We start from the raw sequence: 22,812 nt of genomic DNA on the forward strand, positions 1-22,812 counted from the left end.
AGATTTCGTGGTACACAGTGTTTTTGACTGTTTCAACTTACTGTACATATTTTTTCTTTTTTTGTTAAATTTAGAGTACCCAATTATTATTTTTCCAATTAAGGGGCAATTTAGCATGGCCAATTCACCTAATCTACACATCTTTGGGTTGTGGGGGTGAAACCCACGCAGACACGGGGAGAATGTGCAAACTCCACACGGGCAGTGACCCAGGGCCGGGATTCGAACCCGGGTCCTCAGCGCCGTCGGCAGCAATGCTAACCACTGTGCCACGTGCCGCCCAACTTACTGTACATATTAGGCATGGTTGTTTTTTTACTGTTTGTGACAAATCATTATTTAATTAACATATTTTGTTCTGTGTAGTTCTTGGCAGTTGGACTTTGAGCAATCAACATTTAACATGAGACCCACAGAGCGTTGACAATTTGATTTAATCATTTGAACTGTTATATCTTTGCAATGCAGAAAATATTATGAAGGAATCATTTTTTTGGTTGTGTTTTGAAGGTTAAACTGTTTTGAAGAGCATCTCTCTTACATTCGCTTATTTGCATGTGCAGTATCAGATGTTCTGCGGTTCAACATTTTAGTTTGATGACAGAGCGAAAACACAGCTTTTCAGCAAAATAGGTCTATTACAGCAAGTTTCACAGGTATAGGTGAATACGGATAGGTGAATAGGTGAATACGGATCATTTTCAAGGTTAAAAACAGGACCAGCACTCAGCTACCTCCAATGCCAGTTGAAGCTAGGTCAATTACTGCACTCTACAAAGACTTGCCCATTCCATTTTGAAACATCCAATTTGGGTGCCATTGAGCACTTTAAATTGTTTCACACAAATCACACAAAATGAAGAAATTCACCACGTCAATTTTAAAATTGTGTTTAATTCTATACTCTTACCTTTCCCTGCACACTCTTCTCATGCTATCTGATTAAGGAAATTATTTTTTGTAAGAACACTAACAAAAATATTCATAAAGGCTGCAGGTGAATCCTTAGCTATAATTCCTCATTCAGCAATCATCTGTTTTTAGCATCAAGTCTATGCTTAGAAGTGGACAAGACCCAAAGTTGACTTGCCAAACTGTCTTCCAGCATTCTACACAAGATGCTGAGCAATGAAGTAACTCCTTATCATTTATCAGAGAAGTAAGACATCAGAGTGCTATGTTTTAGATTTAAAATGACACAACTGCAGAAAATTGCGACTGAGTGATATCGACCTATAACTTCACTGATTAACCAAAAGCACACTGAACTGTTTAAAGAGGACCTGCTTTTTAAATACAAGAAAAGACACTGACCAATGATAGAGGTCATAAGTCACCTGATGTCTGGAATTGTAAGCGGACCACTTCTGAACAGTTACTATGTGGATTGTACTGCAGACATGCCCGGACATGTTTCTCATGGAATTTAAAACCTGAGGGCGTCAAGGTCAACTTCAAAAAGGGCTATTGAGAAGAATAGTCATGTCATTTGCATCTCGCTTCTCCAGCGGAGACCAAGAGTTCACGACAATGGGAAACTGCTAACGATCCAGTATGCAACCAACAGATACTCAAATACCCCGCGGAGGATGAAAGAAAACCATCTCCAGTTGATTTCTACTCTACTGAAATGTGTCAACTGTTTCTGAGAAGAAACATCAAAATCTTATGACTTGGTCTGCAATAATATGCTGGTGAACACAACAATCTGAATTCTTTACTACCAGGTAAGTTCATCTTCCATCTGGTACCTGTATCTAAACTAAAGAGCACAGATATCACCTTGTTGATCTTGGATAAACTAAGATATTTAACAGATACATTTTAACTTCTGTAACCGCCTGATTCTCTCTCTCTTTCAAAGATGCACTTTTCAATGTTGCAAAAATACCCATCAGCATGTATTGGATGAAGTATGACTAAAATAATTGAAACTAAACTGAAGACTGAGAGCTGAAACTAAGCTTTTGTATCAAAAATATAAAGTTATATATCCTGAGTTTCGCCTCAAATACTCCCCAATTCTATTGGTCTTTTGAATAATCCTTCAGCTCTTTTAATGCCAATCTTGTCTTGTGTCTTTGTTGGTACCTTAATAATCTCTTTATCAGTAAACACCAGCACCTCGACATGGCAAGTAAATTGCTAATTTCCTAAATCCAGGCCTACATCAACAAAGAAGCTGGCCAAATAAATAAGTAAGACTTATTTATGTCCCCTTTTATGGGATGTGGGTGCTGGCTTGACCAGCATTTATTGCCCATCCCTAATTGACCTTGAGAGTGTGGTAGTGAGCTCCTGTAATAATCCACAGGAGGCAGGAGTCCCGTCACCACACCAATATTTATTGCCAATAACTATATACATATAGTCTGTGTGGAGTCTGCACGTCCTCCCCCTGTGTGCGTGGGTTTCCTCCGGGTGCTCCGGTTTCCTCCCACAGTCCAAAGATGTCCGGGTTAGGTGGATTGGCCATGCTAAATTGCCCGTAGTGTCCTAATAAAAGTAAGGTTAAGGGGGGGGGGGGGGTTGTTGGGTTACGGGTATAGGGTGGATATGTGGGTTTGAGTAGGGTGATCATGGCTCGGCACAACATTGAGGGCTGAAGGGCCTGTGCTGTGCTGTGCTGTGCTGTGCTGTGCTGTGCTGTGCTGTGCTGTGCTGTGCTGTGCTGTTCTATGTTCTACAAGAGCAGCTCCAACTTAAGACTGGATCACAAAGCCTACACAGGTGCTTATATGGGCCCCCTCAATGAGCTATCATTGAGGGAGCTCATATTCCAATTGGCCAACCACTAATGCTAATTGGAGGCCATTACAGCTCCCTTCTTGAATTATTGCAGTCTCTGTGGTGGAGGTACAGTGCTGTTAGGGAGAGAGTTCCAGAATTTTGACCCAGCAACAGTGAAGGAACGGCGATATATTTCCAAGTCAGGATGCTGAATGGCTAAGAGGGGAACTTCCAGGTGGTGGTGTTCCCATGTGTTTACTGACTTTGTCCTTCTAGATGGTAGCTGTCATGGGTTCAGAAGGTGCTTCTTAAGGAGACTTGATGGCCAGGATTCTCCGATCCCGCGGCCAAGTTCTGACGCTGGCCTGAAAAGAGGCGCGAGCCACTCCGACGTAATCGGGCCTCCAGGCCCAGGTATTCACCCTTCCTAGGGGGCTCGTACGGCACCGGAGTGGTGTCCGCTGTTCCGGCGCTCGAAAGATGGCGTGCCACGGTCGGCGCGAGTCCGTGCATCCATGTCACGGCATGCGCGTGTGTTCCTGTCTCCGTGCCGGCCCCCGGGCAATATGCCAGGCCCCCCACGGAATTAGCCCGCCCGCCGATCGGTAGGCTCTGATCGCAGGCCAGGCCACCATGGAGGCCCTCCCAACGGAGTCAGAACCCCCTGCCCCCTCCTCCCCCTCTCCTGGACAGTCCTCGCAGCCAGAACTCTTGAGGTCCCGCCAGGTGGGACCATACGTAACCCAAGCTGGCCTGTCAAGGCGTGGAGAATCGCTGGGGGTGGGCCGCTTTCAATGGCCCCCGACCGGTGCGGCGGCGATCCCACGGGCGCCCGAGAATCGGCACCGGAGAATCGGCGGGCCATCATCGGAGCGGCGGGGCGCAAGTTTCGCGTTCCCCCGGCGATTCTCCGACCCGGCGCGGGATCGTAGAATCCCAGCTGATGAGTTCCTGCAGTGCATCTTGTAGATGGTACAAACTGCTGCAACTGTTTGTTGGTGTTGGAGGGAGTGAATGTTTGGGGAAAGGGTGTCAATCAAGCGGGCTGCTTTGTCCTGGATGGTGTTGAGCTTCTTGAATTTTGGTGGAGCTACATTCATCCAGGCAAAGAACAAAGAACAATACAGCACAGGAACAGGCCCTTTGGCCCTCCAAGTCTGTACTAGTCATGATACCAACCTTTGCCAAAACCCTCAAACTTCCTTGTGCAGTATCCCTCTATAGCCATCCTATCCATGTGTTTGTCAAGATGCCTTTTGAACCCTGTTAATGTATCTGCTTCCATAACCTCCCCTGGCAACGTGTTCCAGGCACTCATCACCCTTTGGGGCTGGTTTAGCTCACAGCTAAATCGCTGGCTTTTAAAGCAGACCAAGCAGGGCAGCACACGGTTCGATTCCCGTACCAGCCTCCCCGGACAGGCGCCGGAATGTGGCGACTAGGGGCTTTTCACAGTAACTTCATTGAGGCCTACTCGTGACAATAAGCGATTTTCATTTCATTTCTGTGTAAAAAACCTGCCTCGCACATCTCCTCTAAACTTTGCCCACGGACCTTAAACTAATGCTCCCTGGTGACTGACCCCTCCAGCCTGGGAAAGAGTGCCTGCCCATCCACTCTATCCATCCCCCTCATAATCTTGTAGACCTCTATCAGGTCACCCCTCAACCTCCGTCGTTCTAATGAAAATAGTCTGAGTCTATTCAGCCTCTTCGCATAGCTAACACCCTCCAGAGCAGGCAACATCCTGGTAAACCTTCTCTGCAGTCTCTCGAAAGCCTCCACATCCTTCTGGTAGTGTGGCGACCAGAATTGTGTGCAATATTCCAATTGCGGCCTTACCAAGATTCTATACAACGATTGCCAAATTTTATACTCGATGCCCCGTCCAATGAGGGCAAGCATTCCGTATGCTTTCTTGACTACTTTGTCCTCTTGTGTTGCCACTTTCAAAGATCTGTGGATCTGCATGCCCAGATCTCTCTGACTTTCTATTCCTCAGTGTTTTGCCGTTTACGGTATATTTCCTCTCTATGTTGGACCTACCAAAATGTATTACCTCACATTTGTCTGGACTAAACTCCATTTGCCATTTCTGCCCAAGGCTCCAAACTATCTATGTCCTGCTGTATCCTCTGACAATCCTCAACACAATCTGCCACTCCACCAACCTTGGTGTCATCCGTGAATTTAATAATCAGACCAGCTACATTTTCCTCTAAGTTGTTTATGTATACTACAAACAACAGAGGCCCCAGCACCAACCACTGTGGAACACCACTCGTCACAACCTTCCATTCAGAAAAAAACCCTTCTACTGCTACCCTTTGCCTTCTGTGACCGAGCCGGTTATGTATCCATCTTACCACCTCACCTCTTATCTCGTGTGACTTCACCTTTTGTACCAGTACAAGGGGAGTGTATTTAAAAAAATAAATAAAATTTAGAGTACCCAATTAATTGTTTCCAATTGAGGGGAAATTTTAGCGTGGCCAATCCACCTAGCCTGCACATCTTTGGGTTGTGGGGACGAAACACACACAAACACAGGGAGAATGTGTAAACTCCACATGGACAGTGACCCAGTGCCAGGATTGAACCTGGGACCTCAGCGCTGTGTGAGGCAGCAGTGCTAACCACAGTGTATTCTATCACACTCCTCCCTTGTGCCTTGTATGTGATGGCCAGGCTTTGGGGAGTAAGGTGGTGAGTTACTTGCTGCAGGATTCCTAGCCTCTGACCTGTGCCTGTAGCCACAGTATTTATAGGCTGTTTAGTGCAGGGCTAAATCGCTGGCTTTGAAAGCAGACCAAGGCAGGCCAGCAGCACGATTCGATTCCCGTACCAGCCTCCCCGAACAGGTGCCGGAATGTGGCGACTAGGGGCTTTTCACAGTAACTTCATTGAAGCCTACTCGTGGCAATAAGCGATTTTCATTTCATTTCATTTCATATGGCTAGTCCCGTTCAGTTTGTGATCAATTGTTCATTGTTGGTAGTGGGGGACTCTGTGATGCTAATGCCATTTAATGTCATGGGGCGATAGTTAGATTCTTTCTTGTTGGAGATGGTCATTGCCTGACTTTTGTGTGACTTGACTGGTAATTTTACTTATCAGCCCAAGCCTGGATGTTATCCAGGACATGGACTGCATTTGGACATGGACTGTTTCAGTATCTGTGGAGTCGCGAATGGTAGTGAATGTTGTGCAGTTATCAAAGAGCATCCCCACTTCTGACCTTATGATGGAAGGAAGGTCATTGAAGAAGCAGCCGATGATGCTTCAGTCCAGGACACTACCTTGAAGAAATCCTGCAATGATGTCCTGGAACTGAGGTGATTGACCTCCAACAACCACAACCACCTTCCTTTGTGCAAGGTATGACTCCAACCAGTGAAGACACTCCTCCCCGATTCCCATTGACTCCAGTTTTGCTGGGGTTCCTTGATGCCATATTCAGTCAAATGTTGCATTGGTGTCAAGGGCAGTCACTCTCACCCCAGAAATTGAGCCGCTTTGTCCATGTTTGAACCAAGGCTGTAATGAGGAGAAGGGCTGAGGCATCTCCTGGTTTGTGATCTTGCAGAAGCAAAGAAATGTTTTTTGCATTGGCTTCGGTGCTTCAAGGCCTACCTGGCTGCGTCGACTACCTCCTCTGTTACAGAAGAACAGAAACTCAGTCTTCTCCACGCATGGGTGAGCCATCGTATTTCAACTCAACTTGATGTAACTGACTCTTATACTGAGGCCCTCGCAATACTTGACCGCCTGTACGTGTGGCCCGTGAATGAAGTCTATGCGCGACACATCTTTACAATTCGCCGTCAGCATCCTGGGGAGTCGCTAGAAGACTATCTGCGAGACCTGGAAGCCCTAGCACGAGAATGTAACTTCCAGGCCGTGACAGCCTCCCTGCATATGTAACTCGCCGTCCGAGACGTGTATGTTGCAGGGGTCAGATCCAGTTATGTGCGGCAGCGTCTCCTCGAGAAAGGGGCCCAGGACCTGGAGGACACGGTAAAACTTTCCAAAGCCTAACCGCGTTCCCGGCCGATCATGTGACCCCATCATGGACCCCCGACCAGAGACTGCCCCAGGCGTGTGCCGCTCGGCCACCTGCCCACCACGGAGGTCTATCGTGCCACTTTTGCGGCCAGCCCCAACACCCCCGGGAGCAATGCCCGGCCCGCAATGTGACCTGCAGCAGCTGCGGGCGAAAAGGACACTTTGCTAAGGTCTGCCTGGCCAGTGCTAAAAACTCGAACCCTAACCCGAACACTCGCTCCTCCGACTCCCAGGCCCGCCGACCCCGCAATGTGGCAGCGAGTCTGCCGACTCCCTCCGCACAACATGTGCGACTCACGGGGGCCGCCATCTTGGCAATCCTCCCCCACGTGGCCGGCCATGTACAATTCATGGGGGCCACCATCCTGGGCGCCATCTTCCTCGCCATGTGTGATCCATGGGGGCGGCCATCTTGGATGCCATCTTCCTCGCCGCCCGCCACTGTCAGCCGAGGCTCGCCAGGCCTTCAACTGCATTAAGGCGGACATCGCCAAAGCTGCCATGCGGGCGGTAGATGAGTCCATCCCATTCCAGGTGGAGAGCAACGCCTCAGAGGTCGCTTTCGCTGCCACTCTGAACCAGGCAGGCAGGCCAGTAGCGTTCTTTTCCCGAACCCTCTCCGCTTTGGAACTTCGACACTCCTCGGTCGAAAAGGAAGCCCAAGCCATTGTGGAAGCCGTACGGCACTGGAGGCACTTCCTCGCTGGTAGGCGGTTTACCCTCATCACTGTCCAGAGATCAGTTGCCTTTATGTTTGACAACTCGCAGCGGGGCAAAATCAAGAATGACAAAATCCTGCGATGGAGGATCGAACTCTCCACCTATAATTATGATATCGTATATCGTCCTTGGAAGCTCAATGAGCCCCCAGATGCCCTGTCCCGCGGCACATGCGCCGCGCAAGACGAGCGACTACAAGCTATCCACAATGACCTCTGCCACCCAAGGGTCACCCGGCACGCCCACAACATCAAGGCCCGCAATCTGCCCGTCTCCACCGTGGAGGTTAAAGTCGTCACCAGGAATTTCCCAATCTGCGCGGACTGTAAACTGCACTTCTATAGACCAGACAAGTCCCACCTGGTAAAGGCATCCCGGCCCTTTGAACGCCTGAGTATTGATTTCAAAGGGCCCCTCCCTTCGAACAACCATAACATCTACTTTCTCAATATTATAGATGAGTTCTCCCGTTTCCCTTTTGCCATCCCATGCCCCGATATGACCACCCCCACGGTTATCAGAGCCCTGCACAGCGTCTTCACCCTGTTCAGTTTCCCCAGCTACGTCCACAGTGACAGGGGTTCGTCCTTCATGAGTGACGAACTGCATCAGTACCTGCTCGGCAAGGGCATCGCCTCGAGCAGGACTACCAGCTATAACCCCAGGGGGAACGGGCAGGTGGAGAGGGAGAACGCGATGGTCTGGAAGACCGTCCTACTGACCCTACGGTCCAGGAATCTACCGACCTCCCACTGGCAGGAGGTCCTCCCCGACGCGCTCCATGCAATTAGGTCTCTCCTTTGTACGGCCACAAACCAGACTCCTCATGATCGATTATTTGTCTTCCCTAGGGGCACTACCACGGGGGCCACGCTTCCATCCTGGTTGAGGACACCGGGCCCTGTCCTCCTTCGGAAGCACGTCCAGATACATAAAACAGACCCCCTGGTAGAGAGGGTCCTGCTCCTGCACTCAAACTCCCACTACGCGTTTGTCGAACACCCCGGTGGCCGACCGGACACCGTTTCCCTCCGGGACCTGGCACCCACAGGATCTACTACCACTACCGCCGAGGTACCCCCCACACTACACCCCACCCGACCTCCCATGCCCTGCGCCCATGCACTATTTGCTTCCCGCGCCCCCTTCCACCCGTCTCACTGGTCCGCAGGAACGAAGCTCTGGAAGAACCAGCCCCGGAGTCCACCCTCGGACTCGCACTGAACATCCTTCCACAGCCATCCGAAACGGCTGCAACACCTGTGCTCCGTCAGTCTCAACGCACGATTCGGGCGCCGGACCGACTGAACTTGTAGACCCGTCACCCCCGCCGGACTTGATTTTTTTAATAGGGGGTGAATGTGGTGAATGTGTAACCACTATAAATTCACACTGTACATTACTGTGTCCCTGTGGGCTCCATCTGTGAGCCATTGTGCGGCTGCCCACAGGAGCATGTACAGGGCTCCACCCCCAGCAGGAAGTATAAGTGCTGCGGTCCTTTGAGTCCACCCTCATAGAACATAGAACAGTACAGCACAGAACAGGCCCTTCGGCCCTCAATGTTGTGCCGAGCCATGATCACCCTACTCAAACCCACGTGTCCACCCTATACCCGTAACCCAACAACCCCCCCTTAACCTTACTTTTTGTAGGACACTACGGGCAATTTTTTTTTTTTTTAGCATGGCCAATCCACCTAACCCGCACATCTTTGGACTGTGGGAGGAAACCGGAGCACCCGGAGGAAACCCACGCACACAGGGGGAGGACATGCAGACTCCACACAGACAGTGACCCAGCCGGGAATCGAACCTGGGACCCTGGAGCTGTGAAGCATTTATGCTCAGTTCAGCATAGTCGCAGGCAGGCTCAGTTGTAAGTCGATTAAAGCCACAGTTTACTTCAACTCGTGTCTCTGAATGAATTGATGGTTGCATCATGCCCCACACAAGGAATTTCCTGCTTATAGAGGCATTCATAGTTACATTAGCATGAAGCCTTTCACCTCCTGGCCTTCAAAGTGACTACTGACAACACTTTGAGGACATCCATTATTAAATGTCAACTCTGTTTCTTCTCTATCCACATTTTTCCAGCACTCCCGGTTTTTATTTCGGGTTTCCGACATTCGCAATGTTTTGCTTCAATTTCAGCAAAACTGCTACTTTGGCTAATTTACGTGCATTTACAACATATTGGGGTGTAGTTTAACCACTGCCTTGCACCCGGCACAGATCTGGGCGCACCCGGTTAAATAGCGGTAAAAAAAAAATCGGGATTCATGCCCAGGATTTGTTATCTAACTGGTCCACTCCCGATGGCGAGTTCCGGATCTCTCCCAAGTATGGCTAGCATAGGGCAGCACGGTGGCCTAGTGGTTAGCGCAACCGCCTCACGGCGCTGAGGTCCCAGGTTCGATCCCGGCTCTGGGTGGAGTTTGCACATTCTCCCCGTGTCTGCGTGGGTTTCGCCCCCACAACCCAAAAATGTGCAGAGTAGGTGGATTGGCCACACTAAATTGCCCCTTAATTGGAAAAAATAATTGGCTAATCTAAATTAAAAAAAAAAAAAGTATGGCTAGCATATCATTAACTCTCATTTGCATTCATTTCAATCTCATTAGTGAGAATGAAGTCGGATGGAACGGCCTCCCTGGAATTAACCTGCTCCCCAACAAGAATTCCGAGAAATCACATAGGCGTCGTTTAGTACTCCTTTTGTAAAAACATGAAGCTGGCGCAGTGACGACTGTGGGGAACTGAGGAGGTAAGTAGCCATTTTCGTTTTCTGGCATGCAGCTCATGGAAGGCACTGGAGCTGCAACCCAAGGCTAAGGAGGTTGGGAGTGGAACTGGGATCCCTCTGGTGTGTTGGGCTTGTTGTCAATCGGGGTCGCTCCTAGGCCAGGGGGGGTGAGGGGATTTGTGTCTGTGAGGCCTTCAAACCATCTTTAAATATCGTGGAGACCCATAATTGGGGCAACCACAGCTGCTACCTACTGTCCTACCAAACACATCCAGGACGAAGCCCTGCTTTTGGTTCGAGGCTGAAGGTCACCTTACTACCTTTGAATGTGAGCAGCCTCGAGCTTCGCAAATGAAGGCTATTGCCAATGAAGAATTGGCCTTGAGAGCTGTGAAGGGCATTCACAACCAACAAGGGGCTGTGTAAGGTGTGATTGCTGACTGCCCCTGATTTGGCTGCACAATGCCTGCAGGCCTAGTTTTTGTTTGCTGATGCCTGTTCTGCCTCTGTGGCCTGCAATAAGGCAATGGGAGGCTTTAAGCAGGCCAATACCAGTCTGAAGGAGGGGGAAGAGGTGCTCTCTCACTCTTGTGCTCTATGTAGTGTGGCTTGCAGGTAATTTGAGAGGTAGCAGGCGTAACCGATGCCAGGAGAGAGGTGGTAGCTTACCCTTGCTGCTCGGTGGAGGCCGTTGGTCTTGTTCTGACATTGGATGGCAATCCTCCTTGTCATGCTGCCTGCACTGACAGCCAATGCCACTGACTCGCAGGCAGTATTGGTGATCCTGCTGCTGGTCCTCCAACCCCTTCAGAGGAACATGGTGTCCAATCTTGCATCAATGGCGTTGAGATGCCTGGTCAGGTTGGCATCCCCAAAGGGAGGTACAGGTCTACCCGCAGCGTGCTTGTGCGTTGAATTAGAGTGAGTGGTGAGGGAGTGTTTTATAGTAGCTCCCCCTTATAGGCCGGTTTAGCTCAGAGGGCTAGACAGCTGGTTTGTAATGCAGAACAAGGCCAGCAGTGTGATTTCAATTCCTGTACCGGCGTACCCGAACAGGCACCGGAATGTGGCGACTCGGGGCTTTTCACAGTAACTTCATACTTATGACAATAGAAGATTATTATTATTATAACTTGCTGAGGCATTAGTATGGCGAATCAGACAGCAAGACAACCAGTAATGGTGTGAAGCTCGTGGGGGCTCATTTCTGCAAATGGGCCGCGATCTCACCAACGCAGTGGTCAAGAAATACACCGCCAATCACGCCAACAATGACACTTAATAATGTTTCCATTATATTGCACCCATTATTGGACTGTTTTGCCATCTCCAATTGTTAAACATTACAGAACTGTTGTGTCCCAGTGTTTAATCCAGTAGAAATTCCCTCCTCCATTTCCGTAGGTGTGTGACATTCATATCAGATATTATAGGAAAAGAGGACATGAGTTAAATCATCCACATTAATATTATCTTCTTACCCTGTTGGCAAACACCTTCCCTGCCTTTCACTTGTCTGCCAAGTTTCACTTGAAATATTTTTTGTCTTGCTCTCTTGTTCTCACTTGTTGGTTCAAACAGATACCCTGTTTGCAGTCATTCATGCATGACCCTTGAATAACCTAAAAGAAAGGAAAGGAAACTGTTAATGCCAAAGTGGATATTTACCATTCATCAGCACTAGTGAATACAATTCAACCAAATGCATAAATAATATAGGGGGCGCGATTCTCCGATCGCGGGACAGAGTGTCCGCGCCACCGTGAACGCCGTCGCGTTTCACGACAGCGTGAAACGGGCGCGGGCAGTAGGGATTCTGGCCCCCTACTGGGTTGCTTCCTGGCACGCACTGGGGGCTGCGCCAACCCATGCATGCGCAGTGGCGACGCGCCAATCCACGCATGCGCAGTGGCCTTACTGAACGCTCCGGCCCGACACAACATGGCACGGGGGTTCTGGGGCCGGATGCGCAACAATTGCAGGCCAGACCCCATCCGAGGACCCCCCCCCCCCCCCCCCCCGGGGAAGGAGTCCCCCTCCTCCCCCTCACAGCCCCCCCCCCCCCGACCCTTCGCGCAGAGTTCCCGCCGGCAGCGACCAGGTGTGGACGGCGCCTGCGGGACTCTGCTTTTTCTGCGCGGCCGCTCGGCCCAATCGGGCAGGAGAATCGGTGGCCCTGCCGCGAACAGCGGCCTATGACCAGTGTCGCGCCAAACGCGCCGGCGCAAATGGCACCTTGGAGAATTGCGCGCCGGCATCGGGGTGGCGTGGCGCGGTTGCGGCGATTCTCCGCCCCGGCGCGGGGCTGGGAGAATCGCACCAAGGACCAGAATAGCACCTTTTAGTTTATTTGGAATAACGGCTTGTCCCCTTGTACATTGCAAAGTTGTCCTACCTCTTGTGTGAGGTGAGTTCCATTCCAAACAAAAACAGGCCCAGGTCCCTTTTGAAGGAATACAGCAAATCAACTTTGACCGCACAAGCTGCCAACCTGGTGAACTGTTTTCTGGGAACAGAAGAGCCTCATGCAAAACTCATTGGCATAACCTGCCTTTGCCACTCCAATTCCTCCCAACCTAACCATTTCAAATTAATTGAAACATCAAAGTCTATTCCCATCATCATTTTATAAATCTCATTAAAATCTCCCTTGAATCTGTCTTTCTTAAGTGTACAGATCTGTGCTGTCGAGACGCACTCGCCAACTAAGGTGTTATAAATTTGGAATTAATCTTGTGGCCTGTATCTGCACCCTTTCAAAAGCCTTAAAGTCCTTCAATCAGCTGAGTTGACCAAAATTTGCTACTGTCATCTAACTGAGGCCGAAAAACAAAACATATCATTTTGTTTTGTTTTTCGGCCTCAGTTAGATGACAGTAGCAAATTTTGGTCAACTCAGCTGATTGAAGGACTTTAAGGCTTTTGAAAGGGTGCAGATATGTTTTATTTTATGTTAAGTGTTGCTTGAATATAATCAATAATGCAATTAGTTTTAGCTGTAGCTTCAAGGCATTGGTCACGAACCTTTATGGAGTGATGCACGAAAACACCCAGGTCTCTTTCATTCATTATTGGTTGGTGGTTAAGCACTCTTAAAGTCCCAATTTATATAATTTAGGTATAATCTTCAAATTTCGCCCACCAACATCAACACCTAGTTTCTGAATCAAAATGGTAAATAGTCTGTGGTGCATTGACAGACACGAAGATTCAAAGAGAGTCAAATTAAGGACACTGTTTTAAAATAGGGGGGGGGGGGCTCCTATTTAAGACGCACGTGAGAAGGAATCTTTTCTCTCAGAGGGTCATGAATCTTTGGAACTCTCTTCCCCAGAGAGTGATGGAGGTAGAGTCAATTGTTATGGGAGCGGCATTTTCAGAACCCCAAAATGTATCATGGAGTTCAACCAACCTCTCCCTTTAATGTATTGTTGCTTTTGAAGCACACAGCTTGGTCTCCAGGTGTGGTATTACAATTATGGACACGTGGGGTTTTAAACACAAAACAATGTTTATTCCATGAATTCAACTTAACATTTCTAAATAAGGGCAGCACGGTGGCCTAGTGGTTAGCACAACCGCCTCACGGCGCCGAGGTCCCAGGTTCGATCCCGGCTCTGGGTCACTGTCCGTGTGGAGTTTGCACATTCTCCCTGTGTCTGCGTGGGTTTCGCCCCCACAACCCAAAAATGTGCAGAGTAGGTGGATTGGCCACGCTAAATTGCCCCTTAATTAGAAACAATAATTGGCTAATCTAAATTTAAAAAAGAAAAAAAAACATTTCTAAATAAACATTGGATTCCTTAACACCCCTTACTTCAAAGATAACCCCGAAAATAATACCTCAAAATGTTCCTTCAAACCTCCAAAAGACTTAACACCTTTAAACAGAAACACATCAGGTTAAAGACATTACTATTATGTGTTTAAATCACCCAAATGATTCGGAGATAGTCTTTCATGGCAGAGATCACAACAGATCCAGCTTACTGCAAATACAGACATACCCAAGCTCTTTTTCTCAAAACTTGCTTCCTCCTTTCAAACAGCTCACCAGCCCGACACTTTTCAGCTCCTCTCCCAAATTGAAACTAAACACTGCAAAATGGCTGAGCTAAAAACCCAGCTCCACCCACACTCTGACATCACTTCAGTAATATGAGCTTAAACATCCATTTCTTAAAGGTACTCTCACATGACACAATGAATATTTTTAAGGCAGAGGTAGATAGATTCTTGACCAACAAGCCGAGTCAAAGGTTATTGGGGAGTTGAGACATTTGTGAATGGTTTCCTCTTTTAAGTGTTTGCTAATAAGAGGCAAAGTGTTGCGTTATTTTATGTGGATAGCTTCACATCAGCAACTATATTTTAGGTAATTCATCAGATCTATGTTTTACCAATAGAACCATTGATCTTACTGGATGGCAGAGCAGGCTCAGGAGCCCAACGGCCTATCCTGCTACTAATTTTCATGTTCATAAAATTCATAAAAAGTCTGCACGTCCTCCCCGTGTGTGCGTGGGTTTCCTCCGGGTGCTCCGGTTTCCTCCCACAGTCCAAAGATGTGCGGGTTAGGTGGATTGGCCATGCTAAATTGTCCGTAGTGTCCTTAAAAGTAAGGTTAAGGGGGGGGGTTTGTTGGGTTACGGGTATAGGGTGGATACGTGGGGTTGAGTAGGTTGATCATTGCTCGGCACAACATCGAGGGCCGAAGGGCCTGTTCTGTGCTGTACTGTTCTATGTTCTATAACTACGTGAAATGTGCAAGCACAAATCCTGAGCCAGCCCCATTCTCTCCCCGCGAAAATTGTCGGTGCCGTGTTCAGGGTAGGAGCTTCCATATTGCAGCCTCTTCCACCATTTCCACTGTTGCAAAATTCAGGCCAAAGAGTCTGAAAAAGGATATAGATAGGTTAAGTGAGTCTGCAAAAGTTTGTCAGATGCTGGATTATATGGGCTAAAAGTGTGGTTGTTCACTTTGGCAGGAAGAATAGAAAAGCTGAACTTTATTTAAATGATGAAAGATTGCTGGATGCTGCAAATCAGCGGGAACTGGGTGTCCTTGTGAATGAAAAAAATGAAAATCGCTTATTGTCACGAGTAGGCTTCAATGAAAAGCCCCTAGTCGCCACATTCCAGCGCCTGTCCAGGGAGGCTGGTGCATGAATCCCAAAGCATTAGCATTAGCCTGCAGGTACAGCAAGTGGTTAAGGAAGGAAAATGACTGGTGGGGGGAATCTCTACTTCCAGCACCTCGATAGGATTTCTCCTCCGTCGGGGAATCTGTGGGAGGGGGTGCACTGCTGGCAGGGATAGAGAATCCCAATGGCCAGAGAATTCCGGCCAATATCTCATCAATATTAATAATGTTGCTGCTAATAGCACCACAGTGTTAGCTGAGGACCATTTTCAAGAGTAAAGCCAACAGTCTGGATTCGTCGCTGGCAGGGTTCTCCATTGCGCCGGCAGCACACCCACGCCCAGGGATTTCCCAATGGCGTGCGGCTGCCCACAATGAGTACCCCATTGGCCACCTGGCAGGACGGAGAATCTCGTCCAACATCTCTCTCTCCCTTCAGATACCCTGTGAGAAGACCAGTGACCTCCATGTGAATAGAGGTGTGGATCATCTTCATCACTGGTACATTTGCCCAGTTTGCAAGGCTCTTTGAAAAGACAGTTCTTTGTCTATCTCCATCCCTTTCACCATTGATCTGTCTCATTAACATCAGGCTTTCTACATCATGATTTCTTCTCATGTGCTCAATAGATTCCAGCTGTCAGATCTCCCAGATCTTGGTCAGTAGAGTTGCATAATAGAACATACAGTGCAGAAGAAGGCCATTCGGCCCATTGAGTCTGCACCGACCCACTTAAGCCCTCACATCCACCCTGTCCCTGTAACCCAATGACCCCTTCCTAACTTTTTCGGTCACTAAGGGCAATTTGGCATGGCCAATCCACCTAACCTGCACGTCTTTGGACTGTGGGAGGAAACCGGAGCACCCGGAGGAAATCCACGCAGACACGGGGAGAATGTGCAGACTCCTCACAGACAGTGACCCAGCGGGGAATCGAACCTGGGACCCTGCCGCTGTGAAGCCACAGTGCTATCCACCTGTGCTACCGTGCTACCCCTAAATAATAATCGCTTATTGTCACAAGTAGGCTTCAATGAAGTTACTGTGAAAAGCCCCTAGTCACCACATTCCGGCACCTGTTCAGGGAATTGAACCCACACTGCTGGCATTGTTCTGAATTACAAGCCAGCTATTGAGCCCAATGTGCTAAACCAGCCCCATATGTTCTTTTGGTCTTGGATTTTACTGGCCATTGTTAGGGTGGCTTGCCCATGACATCCACATTATTCCCCTCAACAACCCACAACCCTGAGGCCTCAATTCTTGAAATTGCTTCACTGATCATCCAATACTCGTCTTATCATATCCACATCCCACATCATTACTATAAACAACATATCCTTTCAGAAACTCTGCCATATCCTGAAAATGTCACAATAAAGTAACCTTTGCTGTGAAATTCAACTCCGTAGTGCTGTGGGGTTTGGGATAATAGGAACCCAGATGTTAAGGTGGAAAAGCAAGTTGCGAGAGGAATATAAACATTTTTTAAAGAGATATTGAGAGGTACGTTAGTGGGCAAAAAGTTGGCAAATGGAGCATAATGTGGGAACATGTGAAATTGTTCATTATGGAAGGGAGAAGAAAAGAACAGACTATTATTTAAACAGAGAAATACTGCAAAAAACTGCAAAACAACGGGACTTGGGGTACCTGTTCATAAAACACAACGCACAGGTGCAGCAGGTAATCAGGAAGGCCAATGGAATGTTGGCTCTTATTTCAAGGGGGTTGGAGTGTAAGAGTAGGGAAATCATGCTGCAACTTTACAAGGTACTGGTGAGACCACGGGCGCAATTCCCTGACCCCCCACGCCGGGTGGGAGAATCGCGGGAGTGCCGGGCGATTCCCGCCACGCCGCCCTGGCACCCGCATGCGATTCTCCCACTCCCCCCCCCCCCCCCCCAAAATGGTGAGCCGCGTTTCACGACAGGTCTCTCGGAGAATTGCCGCTCGCCGTTTGTAGCAGGCGAGCGGCGATTCTCCGGCCCGGATGGGCTGAGCGGCCTGCCGAATCCGACGGGTTCTGATCGCTGCCGGCGTGAACAGCGCACGAACGCTGCGTGTGCGACCTGTGGGGGGGGGGGGAGGGAGGATCGAGAACCAGGGGGGTTCTCAGTAGGGGTCTGGCCCACGATCGGTGCCCACCGATCGGCAGGCCGGCGTCTCTAAAGGACGCACTCTTTTCCTCTGCCGCCCCGCAAGATATATCCTCCATGTCTTGCGGGGCGCCCACGGGGAGGACGGTAACCGCGCATGCACGGGTTGGCGCCGGCCAACCTGCGCATGCGCGGGTGATGTCATTAACGTACTGCTGCCCGTGTAATTTACGCGGTGATTCGCTTTTATATGGCGCCAAGGCCCAGTGGGCGTAATTGACGCGCGTAATAGCCCCCTGGGGGTGGGAGAATAGGGGGCGAGGAGCGGCCTCCGACGCCGGAGTGAAACTTAGTCGCCACTTAGTCTCCCGATGGGAGAATTTCGCCCCACATCTGGAGTACTGTGAGCAGTTTTGGTCCCATTGTTTGAGGAAAAATATTATTCAGAGAAGGCAGTTCAGAGAAAGTTCACTAGGATGATTGGGATCCTGTGCTATTGAGGGAAACTGTGTCTTGCCTTCCGCCTAGGGATTGTCTGGAGGGATTGTCTTGTAAGCAAATGTTAAACAAGTTAGGACTTGACTCATTGGAATTTCAAAGAATGCAAGATGATCTCTGAAACATAGAGGATTTTTAAAGGACTTGACAGGGTAAATGCTTAGAGAATGTTTCCCCTCATGAGAGAGTCTTGGACCAGAGGGCATAGTCTCAGAATAAAGGGGTGCCAAATTAAGACTGTGATGAGCAGGAATTTGTTCTCTCAGAGGGTTGTGAGTCTTTGGAACTCCTTGCCATAGAGAGCTGTGCGGGCAGAATCCTTGTGTATATTTAAGGCTGAGGTTGATAGGTTCTTGATCAGTAAGGAAATCAAGGGTTACAGGGAAAGGGCAGGAAAGTGGATGAGATACCCTCAATTCCAACTCGAGAGAGATGATTGGTAATACAAAGGCTTTTATTAGCAGAGAACCAGACAGCTACCGAGAAGTGTGCTCACTGCACACTGAATATTACCATATATATGGCTCCCTGGGGGGGGGGGGGGGGGGGGGGGGGGGGGTGGAGCTGGAGGTGGAGTCCCCCAGGGTTCCAAACCCGGTATTGAAGGGATCATTACATTAAAGGTGCAGTAATCATTCATCACATTCACCCCCTGTTTTAAAAAAAAAACAGAGTCCATCGGGGGTGAAGTGGAATTACATGTCCAGTCTTTTGGGTGGTCTGATTGTCCTTGTTGACCTTCTCAGCTCCGGCGGTGGTGCGGCGGACACGGGCGTCATCACTGGGAGTATATCCAGGAGCACGGTGGTCTGAGCCTTTGCCCGTGTTGGAGCAGGGCGGGTATCCGGGGTGACTAGGGTGATTGGTGCTGGCGCCGGCGGGGGGGGGGGGGGGGGGGGCTAGAGGGGGTCGCTTTCCATGTCAGCAGCCGGTGCGGGGAGGGGAGCATCGGTAAAGGGGGAAGTCAGTGGGAGAGCCAGCGGGTGCCAGGTCTCGCAGGGAAACTGTGTCTTGCCTTCTGCCTAGGTGCTCGACGTAGGCGTATTGGGGGTTCGCATGCAGCAGCTGGACCCTCACGACCAGAGGGTCCGTCTTATGGCTTCTCGCGTGCCTCCGGAGTAGAACTGGTCCCAGAGTTGTCAGCCAACGTGGAAGCGAGACCCCAGAGGTAGACTTCCTGGGGAAGACAAACAAGCGATTGTGAGGGGCCTTGTACATGGCCGTGTAGAGGAGCGACCTAATGGAGTGTAGGGCATCGGGTAGGACCTCCTGCCAGCATGTGGTTGGGAGACTTCTTGACCGTAGGGTTAGAAGGACAGCCTTCCAAACTGTCGCGTTCTCCCTCTCCACCTGCCCATTTCCCCGCGGGTTACAGCTAGTCGTTCTGCTCGAGGCGATGCCCTTGCTGAGCAGATACTGACGCAGCTCATCGCTCATGAATGATGTACCCCGGTCATTGTGGATATAAGCGGGAAGACCAAACAGGATGAAGATGCTGTGCAGTGCCTTGATTACGATAGCCGAGGTCATATCGGGGCAGGGGACAGCGAATGGGAAGCGGGAGAATTTGTCGATGACAGTGAGGAAATAGATGTTGCGGTTGGTGGGCGGGAGGGGCCCTTTGAAGTCCACGCTTATTCGCTCAAAGGGCCCAGAGGTTTTTACCAGGCCAGCCTTATCTGGTCGGTAGAAGTGCGGTTTGCACTCCGCACAGGCCTGGCAAGCCTTGGTCATGGCCTTGACCTCCTCGGTGGAGTAAGGTAGATTGTGGGACTTGATGAAGTGAGCAAGCCGGGTGACCCCCGGGTGACAGAGGTCATCGTGGATAGCCCGCGGACGGTCTTTCTGCGCTTTGGCGCATGTGCCGCAGGACAGGGAATCTGGGGACTCATTCAGCTTCCCTGGACGATATGTAATATCGTACGCGTAGGTTCGATCCTCCACCTCAAAATTTTATCATTTTTTATTTTGCCCCGTTGTGCGTTATCAAACATGAAGGCTACCGACCATTGGTCGGTGATGAGGGCGTACCTCCTACCGGCTAGGTAGTGCCTCCAGTGCCGCACGGCCTCCACAATGGCTTGTGCCTCCTTCTCAACTGCAGAGTGCCGAATTTCCGAGGCGGTGAGGGTTCGGGAGAAAAATGCTACTGGCCTGCCTGCCTGGTTGAGGGTAGCAGCCAGGGCGACATCTGATGCATCGCTTTCTACCTGGAAGGGGATGGTTTCGTCCGCCGCGTGCATGGCGGCCTTGATGATATCGGCCTTGATACGACTGAAGGCCGACCGGGCCTCAGCCGTCAGGGGAAAAACCGTGGTCTTAATGAGTGGGCGGGCTTTGTCCGCATATCTGGGGACCCACTGGGTGTAATAGGAAAAGAGCCCCAAGCACCGTTTGAGTGCCTTGAGGCTACGGGGAAGGGGAAGTTCCCGTACCAGCCTCCCCGGACAGGTGCCGGAATGTGGCAACTAGGGGCTTTTCACAGTAACTTCATTGAAGACTACTCGTGACAATAAGCGATTTTCATTTTTCATTTCAAGTTCTTTTAGTATGTGGTCGGTGTCTGGCGAGGATGGCTCGTCGGGTTGTGTGGGAAAACACATTTCTCTTTGTTGTAGGTCAGATTGAGGGCATGGGTGGTCTGGAGAAACATTTTCAGGTTTGCATTGTGGTCCTGCTGGTCATGGTCGCAGATGGTGACATTGTCCAAGTACGAGTAAGTAACGCATAAGCTGTACTGTTCCACCATTTGGTCCATTGGCCTTTGAAAAATGGAGACCCCATTTGTGATGCCAAAAGGGATCCTGAGGAAGTGAGAAAGCCGACTGGCTGCTTCGAAGGCCGTGTAGAGGCTGTCCTCCGGGCGGATAGGGAGCTGATAATAGGTGGATGTTAGGTTAACCGTGGAGAATACCCGGTACTGGGCGATCTGGTTAACCATTTCTGCTATGCGAGGAAGGGGGTACGCATCGAATTGCGTAAAACGGTTTATGGTCTGACTATAGTCCACCACCATCCGTTATTTTTCCCCAGACCGGACTACCAACACTTGTGCTCTCCAAGGGCTGTTGCTAGCCTCTATGACCCCTTCTTTCAGCAACCGCTGAACCTCTGACTTGATAAAAGTTATATCTTGGGCACTGTACCGCCGATTCCTGGAGGCGATGGGCTTACAGTCAGGGGTGAGGTTCGCGAAGAGGGAAGGTGGTGCAACTTTAAGTGTTGCTAGGCGACATGCCGTGAGTGGGGGCAGGGGTCCGCCGAACTTCAGTGTCAGGCTTCGGTGGCTACAGTGAAAGTCCAGACCGAGCAGCAAGGGGGCGCAGAGGTGAGGGAGGATATAAAGTTTGAAACGGGCGTTCTCGGCGCCCTGGATTGCGAGGTTCGCGACACAATACCCCATGATTTCGACCAAGTGGGACCCGGATGCGAGAGCGATAGTTTGGGAGGTGTGATAGGTGTGCAAGGAGCAGCGCCTTACCGTTTCTGGGTGAATAAAGCTCTCTGTGCTCCCGGAGTCGAAAAGGCAGGGGTTGATGCGCCCGTTGATTTGGACCTGCATCATGGAGTTCTGTAGGTGCTTCGGCCGTGATTGATCGAGGGTGATCGCTCCCAGTTGCAGGTAGTCAGAGTCCTCAGCTGAATTGGACACACAAAATGGCCGCCCGGAGTCACAAAATGGCCGCCATGTCGGTTGCACGTGTCGGATTTTGAAGATGGCCGCCTCCAAGATGGCCGCCCCATGACTCGCACAAGACCGATGACGCGTCAGAAGGGAGCGTGTCCGGCCGGCGCGCAGCTGCGTTGCGGGGCCTGTGGGCTCGATTTTTGGGCCCGATGAGACTTTTGTTTCTGGACCTTGGGCCCAGCTAGGCAGACCTTTGCGAAATGCCCCTTCTTTCCGCAGTCGTTGCAGATAGCGGAGCGGGCTGGGCAACGCTGATATGGGTGCTGGTCTTGCCCACAGAAATAGCACGGTGTACCCCCGGTGTGAGCGGGACGTCGCGCGGCGCAGGCCTGTAGCATGGCCGAGTCTGGTGGGGACCGAGAGGGGTTCGCAAGGTCTGTGGAGTACGTGTGGAGATTATGGTGGGCAACTTCCAGAGAGGAGGCGAGCGTTACGGTGCCTTGGAGGTCTTTTGCTCCGTCTTCGAGGAGTCGCTGCCTGATGTATGTGGATCATATACTGGACACGAAAGTATCTCGGATGTGCAAGTTCATATGGACTTCTGCCGTCACCTCCTTGTGGTCGCAGTTCCTAGCGAGCGCAGTGAGTCTTTCCATGTACTCGTCCAGGGTTTCCCCAGAGCGCTGCCGGCAGGTCGAGAGCAAATGCCGGCCGTGTACCTCGTTTATTGGCTTAACGAAGTGCTTCTGCCGGATTTTGACTGCCGCCTCGTACGTGGTGGCCTTTTCAATCGCGGAGGAGAGTCTGTGGCCCACCCGGGCATGTAATAAGCTCAGCTTGCGAGGTCCATCGACTGGAGTGTCTGAGGAGTTCAGGTAGGCCTCACAACACCAAAGCCAGTATTTTAAAATTTCTGCGGCCTCCGGCGACCCGAGCGCCCAAATTGAGCTTCTCCGGCTTTAGGCCGCTGTCCATCTTGAAGTAATCTGCTAATTACATTTTTTTTTTAATAATAATTTTTATTCAAATTTTCACAAAATATCAATAACAGAAAATACTAAGAACAGAAAGAACAACCCCCCCCCCCCCCCCCACATGTATACAAAAAAGAAGAAATAAATTAACGCCCGTCATTAGCAAAGAACAAATATACACGTCTCTTCAGCCCAAAACAAAAAGA

General features: G+C 50.1%; 1 long non-coding RNA gene across 1 annotated transcript in view; it reads left to right on the top strand.

Annotated features, from left to right (window-relative positions):
- Nucleotides 1–1,418: 1,418 nt before the first annotated feature.
- The window catches only part of LOC119955820, a 63,602-nt gene continuing 42,208 nt past the window's right edge, over nucleotides 1,419–22,812 (top strand). The window contains exon 1 of the long non-coding RNA XR_005458532.1: nucleotides 1,419–1,727. This is a non-coding gene — a long non-coding RNA (uncharacterized LOC119955820). The remainder of the gene's footprint in view (nucleotides 1,728–22,812) is intronic.

Source organism: Scyliorhinus canicula, chromosome 21 (assembly GCF_902713615.1).
Source record: "Scyliorhinus canicula chromosome 21, sScyCan1.1, whole genome shotgun sequence".
Lineage (NCBI taxonomy): Eukaryota > Metazoa > Chordata > Chondrichthyes > Carcharhiniformes > Scyliorhinidae > Scyliorhinus > Scyliorhinus canicula.